Source organism: Corvus brachyrhynchos, unplaced genomic scaffold (genome assembly GCF_000691975.1).
Source record: "Corvus brachyrhynchos isolate BGI_N302 unplaced genomic scaffold, ASM69197v1 scaffold230, whole genome shotgun sequence".
NCBI classification, from domain to species: domain Eukaryota; kingdom Metazoa; phylum Chordata; class Aves; order Passeriformes; family Corvidae; genus Corvus; species Corvus brachyrhynchos.
In genome coordinates this window covers 567,861-574,300 of record NW_008235744.1, presented here as the reverse complement: position 1 = coordinate 574,300, position 6,440 = coordinate 567,861, and positions in this window count along the sequence as shown.

Genomic DNA, 6,440 nt, shown 5'->3' with positions numbered 1-6,440 from the left:
GAAGGTCTGTGGGCTTTAGCTCATTGCCTGTGTGGATCTCTGCACTCCCGGGCAAGTTTTCCAGGACCTTGGTGTAAAAGAAGCTTAGGCCTGCTATTTGTGTATTACTGAAACTTCTTTCAAAACTGCTGTGACAAGTAGAACAGCACCATTATAAAGCAAGAATTTTGGGAAATGTGCCTTTGGAACTTTTTAGGAAGGAGGAGGAGAGACCATCTGTTTTGCTTGTCACAATTCTTGTTTGTTTAAGATGTGAATTGCCAGAAATGTGGAAAGATTGGGTACAACGACAAGTGATAGAGTAATTTTCACACTGGACTTATGGGAAGCATGTGTTGTCCATCTGTGTGATTCTCATTTTATGCAAATTTAGGAAATATAGTCTTATGTCTAATTGTCCAAAGGTAGTTCTGAACATTCAAATAGAGGAAAGATACCACGCCATATCGTCAGTAGGCCTTCCTTTGGCTCTGTAACACACCAGTGCAAAATGCTGCTTGTTTGAAACTACAAATCATAATAAACATTTATATTTAGAATCCCATAAAATAATGTTTCAGGGTCTGCAAAACACTTCAGACCCATGCTTGGGTTTTCCTGGAAGTGGAACAGGATGCCACAGTTTTCCTGACCTTCCTAAGCAGGTGTTACCAACCTGCCCTGAGTCACATGCTGATGCCTGCTGGATCATGATACTGAGGGAATACTAGAAGCGGCTGGTGAGAGTCTGCAGGCTAAAAAATACATAGCTGTACATGGTTAAAGCTTAAACAAGGCATAGCTGAGCTGCTGGGAAGAAGCTTTAATTTAAGGTTTGTTTTGGGGGAGGAAAGTGTTTATTTGCCTTCTTAAAAAAGAAATCACACTCCTCGGAGGGTGATGGAAGCTTTACCTGGAGCATATTGCATTTTTCAGAGCTCGTGAAATTGATACTTCCCCTAATCTACCCTAAGCAGTTTCACTGACTAGGTCCCAAAGATACACTTTCCCCCTACCTTTTTTCCTTTTTATCAGTTCATAGTTTGTCTACAAACTGCAAATGATATTTTTTTTCACTCAGTGTGACATCTGGAAATGTGACTAGAAATAATTCTTAATTCCACTGTCATTGAAGTGCAAGCATTCCCAATTTAAAATACACTTTTTTTGAGAGTGTTCAGTCAAGGATTGCTTCAGTTCTTGATCTTGTAGACAGACAAAAGAGATCCACACGTAGCGAATATGAGATTCAGTTTGGAATTCCTATTGGAAATTCCCATGAAATATTTTCCTTTGTTGATGATTCTTTAAATGGTACAATGCTAGCAGTACCAAAGATTTAGGTTTGTGCATTGTTGCTTACTGAACCCTCTTTAGACAGACACCCTAGTTCTACACACTGGATTTTAGGACTTTTTTAGCTGTCTGTTGTTGTTGTTTGGATGGTATTAAGGTGATTCCCATTCGTGATTTTAAAAGTATTCTATTCACTCTATGGTGTATCATTAAATCAGAAAAAAAACCCAACCACACAAGAAGACAAACTTTTGTAATAAATAGCAATATAGTGATGGTAATTTGTAAGCACACTGATTCTGACTCCTTGCAATCTGTCTGGCTTTTGGGGAGAGCTCTGTTTTATTTGTGAGCAGAATGGAAATCTTGTTCATAATGCCTGTGGGTTAGTTTTGTGATATCAGATGTCAGAAAGGCTGTTGCTGAATACTGGAAAGACGGTGTAGCAGGACCCCAGGTTTTTGGCTGGGTCAAGAATACTGTTATGTATAATAAATCTCAGGCACCTTTAGGTATATGAAGCTAAAATGGTGTAGGAGAAATGGACTAACTAAAGGGAGGATAGGGACCATCACAATCAAAGAAAATGAGAGATTAAGCAGAGCCTTAGCTTGCTGTGGGTCCCACATGGTGAAGGGACAAAAACTGGAGAAGTTAGGTCTTGTGTATCCAGCAGGACAAGAAAGAGAAGCAAGGAAAAGATAGAAATCCATATTACATTGTCTGAGGTAGAAATCCATATTTCATAGAGCAGCTCATTATTCCGAGAGAACTCTCAGAGAAGGGGGATGAAACATGTTTTCTTTTGTCCAGCAGGATTATTTAATAAGTAGGTTTGCTGGTTTTCAGGTGGGAGAGGCTGGGGAAAGGTTTCAAGTCTCTTTTGGTGGCAATATCAAGCTGCTGTTTTTGGAGGTGGTGGGAATCAAAGATGGAGGAGGACAAAAGGGAAGGGAAGAGCTGAGGTGACAGAAGAGGGATGCTCCTGTGCAACTCAGGATGGATGGATTCAAAAGTGAGGAACAGCAGCTTTGTGAAACACAATTTTTTTTGTGTGTCTCTTTTCTCTGTCTCAAAAGACGAGCTCTGTGTCAGCCTCCTACTAAAATGTGCCGTACCTTGAGGAAAGACTGGTCCAGACTCGGTTGCTGTCTTAGGAAATGGAAAGCTTTTTTTTTTTTTTCTGTCCCAGAGTACTTGTTAAATGCATCTCCATGGTGAGTAAGTACAATAAAGCTTATAAAATTCTTATATATGTGTAATTTGAGCTATAAATAGTAAGTTATCTGAATATGGTGCAACTGTCTGTTTAAAAATTTTAAATGGAATGATCAAGTATATTTTATATGTGGCTGCCCAGTAGAAGCTGCTCCATAATTAAGGTTTCTCTCTTGTCAATGTATGCAAAATACATTTAAAAAACACTTAAATGTAATTCTATGGATTCTAAGTTTGAAGATAAATTTATATCTTTAAGATAAACATGGCAGCCAATTTGCAGTAAGCAATGACTTATTAATCTTTTGTTACTGGAAACTTGGTGTCTGAAGACGTGAACTGCAGTACTCGTTCTGCTTCCTCATTGGATTATATAAGGATGTGTTTAAACTCTAGCTGATTCACTGAAACCTCTGGGTTTTCTTTCGATGCTTTCATCAAGCATTACCTTATTCATGCAAAATGAGGAATTCAGGAGATTTGAATAAACAACTTGTAGCTGTCCATGTTTTCTGCTAGTATGTTTTAATCAAACAATCGTGAGCTGTATGTTGCTATGTTACTGCTTTGTCTTTATCTTTGCTTGCCTTCAACAATTAATTTTTCCCAAAGCTGCACCACGCTCCTGCCACACTGCAATGTGCTGTATAGATGTGTCCTATAAGCAAGTTAGCTGAAGTATCTCTGTGTTGTAAGCTGATTTAAGGAAGCAGGAAAGGAGAGGTACACCTCCTCTCTTCCACACCCAAAATATTGTGGAATCTGCGACAACTTCAGAAATTCTTGCATGTTGCTGGAGGTGGTTTTAGTTTTCACACCAGAAGTAATTTAATTTCAGCACTTAAAGCCCAAAAAGCTCCAACATATTGCTAGCGTGCAAAAATTCCATGTGTGCTAAAAAACAACAGCATATGGTTGGGTGGGGTGTGACCAAAATGAACATAGTTATCACATTTTGAACTTTCTTTTTACAGACTTGATTAAATAAGGAAGAGGGGGGCAAAAGGGGGGGGCATCTAGGACGAGAACCTGGAATCCTCTTAGAGTCTGTCCTTTCAAGTGCTGTGTAGTGAACAGAAAGGTTCATCTTGCATAAACTGCAGTTTAAAATAGGAGACTGACATTTCATCTGAACATGAACAGGTAGACAAAGTAAAGGTGGAAAGAAGGCAAGATATCTCTGGGGTGAATCATTAGGGGAGAATGGTAGGACATGCAGGCCAGAGGGGAGCTTCAGCCCTCCCTGTTTGCTCTTAGAAATTAGGTAGATTGGATTATTTGCTTTGAGTTAGGTAGAACAAGTTTTAAGACAGTTCATTTGCTGGGACTGTGTGTTTCAGGATGTTTAAACTTTACCATCAGTTCTTCTCAGCATAATTTTATGCTGAGGTAATTGTAGAAACAAATAATTTAAGTAATCTCTGATTGTGACTGTATATATATCCACGGTCATTTTTTTTTTACTCAGGTCTCTTTTCTGTTGAGTATTTGAGACCTTATCAGGTCCCCATATAGGAACATCTAAAAATTGCGCAAATCAAAATCAGAAATATTTCTCAAAATTTGTGTCTAGATACTTGACTTATCCTTCTGAATCCCTGGTGGCAAGGTTGAAACCTTTTAAGACAGTAATATCAAAAAGCTCAGGTGACCAATATCAACGTGCAGTTGTTTTGTGTGATTGTGTGGCTGCACATAAAACCCCTCAACTGAGTGTATCTGAGTGTAGTCGTTGTTAGTGTAGGATGCCTGCCTAGTTTACTTTGCTCTTGTCTGCCTTTTCTGTGCTCTTCTTGGTGCAAATACACCAACAGGAGCAGAATCCTTATTTGCTGGCGCATCACATACTATTCTATCTGGTCTCCAGGTGTGAGTACAACAGCACCCCACCTTTGCCAGGTAGCAGCCCTTTGCAGGCAGTTTTACTGCCCGGTGCTTGGCTCTCTGCATGACCAGCACTATTGTCCTCTGGGTGGCCAGGGAAGATGCCTTCAATTCATATTCCCCTGTTAAACAATGTCATTTCTGTTGCAGAGGCCAAACACCATCACTGGGCCAAGTGAGCTATACAATGCAAAATGTGCCTTTATTTTCTGCATGAAAGTCTGTCAGATGGCTAAAAGTTAAAAACAGTCCTAATTTGGCTCTGTTGTTGAATAACTGGTGATTTCTGTGAACTCTGTAATCTACTCTGGTTTCTAATGGTGAATTTCTTCATGCTTTTGTTCTTCCCTTTGTCTTGTCAAGTGAATGGTCATACTTGAGCAGTGTTAATGATTAGAGATTGGCCCAGTTTTCTTTATGTTCTTGCAAACAACAAAATAGCAATTCACATAAAAGCCTCTTCTTGCAATTTCAAAGGTAAGAATAGAAAATTACTTTGGATGACTTTGCAACTTTGGAAAACCTTTGATTTTTGCCCAGAAGGGCCATTGCTCATGTTAATTGTGTTGGCCGAGACAAAGCATCTTTTTCAGAAAAAATTTCAGGTTATTCTGTGGAACAATAGGGTCTGTCAACATGTGACAAGTCTTCCATATCTCGAGGGGAGGATCCAGTTGATGCAACAAAGTGTCAATCAGGATGCAGAGCTGCAGGAAGTTAACTCATGCGTACTCCAGGATTGTCCGGATCAGAGGAAGAACGTGCCAAAAGAGCTTACCCATCATAACCAGCTGAGAGATGAGCTATTTATGAAAGACAGGACAGCTTGAAGGGCCCTGAACGGTGATCTCAGGAGACGTGTCCCTCAAGGGATAGAGACATGCTTCATGTCCTTGTACAGTCACTTGAAGCAACTTGACGTGAAAATACTAAATAAAACATACAGAAGCCCCAAGAGGGCATTTCACCAAAGAGCCCGAATGGGAATTATCCAGCCTTTTAGCAGGTGTAGGGCCCTGCCTGAAAGTGGCATCATAGATGTCTCCTGAGTCTTCCCACTAAGCCAGTAATGGATCTGCAGCTTGCCAGATAGTCTGTCATAGGCTGTCAGCCACGGCTGGGAGGAGGGACGGCAGCCTCTTTTGTTTCCATGTCAAGCATGCAGAGAAGGGACTCCTAAGTAGATAATTCAAGGGGAAACAGCTGCTGGGTTCTCAATTCTCCATGACTCTCTAATTTTGCTTTCTTCTCTTAATGTATTTGCTGCTCCTGGGTGAACGTTGTGTGCTGACAGTCAGACAAATAACGAAATTCTATAAACGTCACTGAAAAACTACTGTGAAGTGTAGCTATTTTGATGCTTATGGGAGAACAATTTGAAAGGCTTTCCTTAATATGTGGGGCCATGGATGGATAATTTTAAACTGCTGTAAAAGGGCATGCTCACTTGGTTTCCCTAGTCCTGGTCTTTTAAGCCAAACTGAGTATTACAAACTCTTCTGGTTTTGTGATTGTAAGGATTTTTTTTCCTCTTTTAAAAAGCCTGAGCACCTGACATCACTTGAATATACGAATATATAATATTTCACTTAAATAAATGTTTGAAGTGTGGCTTGAAAATGTAAATCCTGTAGACATAAAAAGGCAGACTGTTGTTAAACAACCCTTCCCACCTGATTAATGTCCTACAACTTTTAGGCTAATGTCAGGCTTCTCACTCATGGTTTCGGGTATTTTGGTTGACAGTACTTGGGTGTTTGTATCACTTAGCAAACTGCAAAAGTGTCGATGAAGTCCAGTAAGAAAAACTTGTCTTGGACAGTTTGTTTCTGTGAGAAACTGACTGGCTTAGCCAGAGCTATATAAACATAAACCCCTCTTACCTTCTCCTGCACCATTGCCTCAATCCTGGCTCAGACGGAGTGTGCAAAATTTGAGGTTTGTAATTTGTAATTGTTCTGAGCCCGGCTAGCCTTGGCGCTGGGGTGTTTCTGGGGCCTCCCTTCTAGGCTGGCTTTTTGTGTCTTTACCTGCGTGCCGTGTCCGCTGGCTGTTGTCGGGCT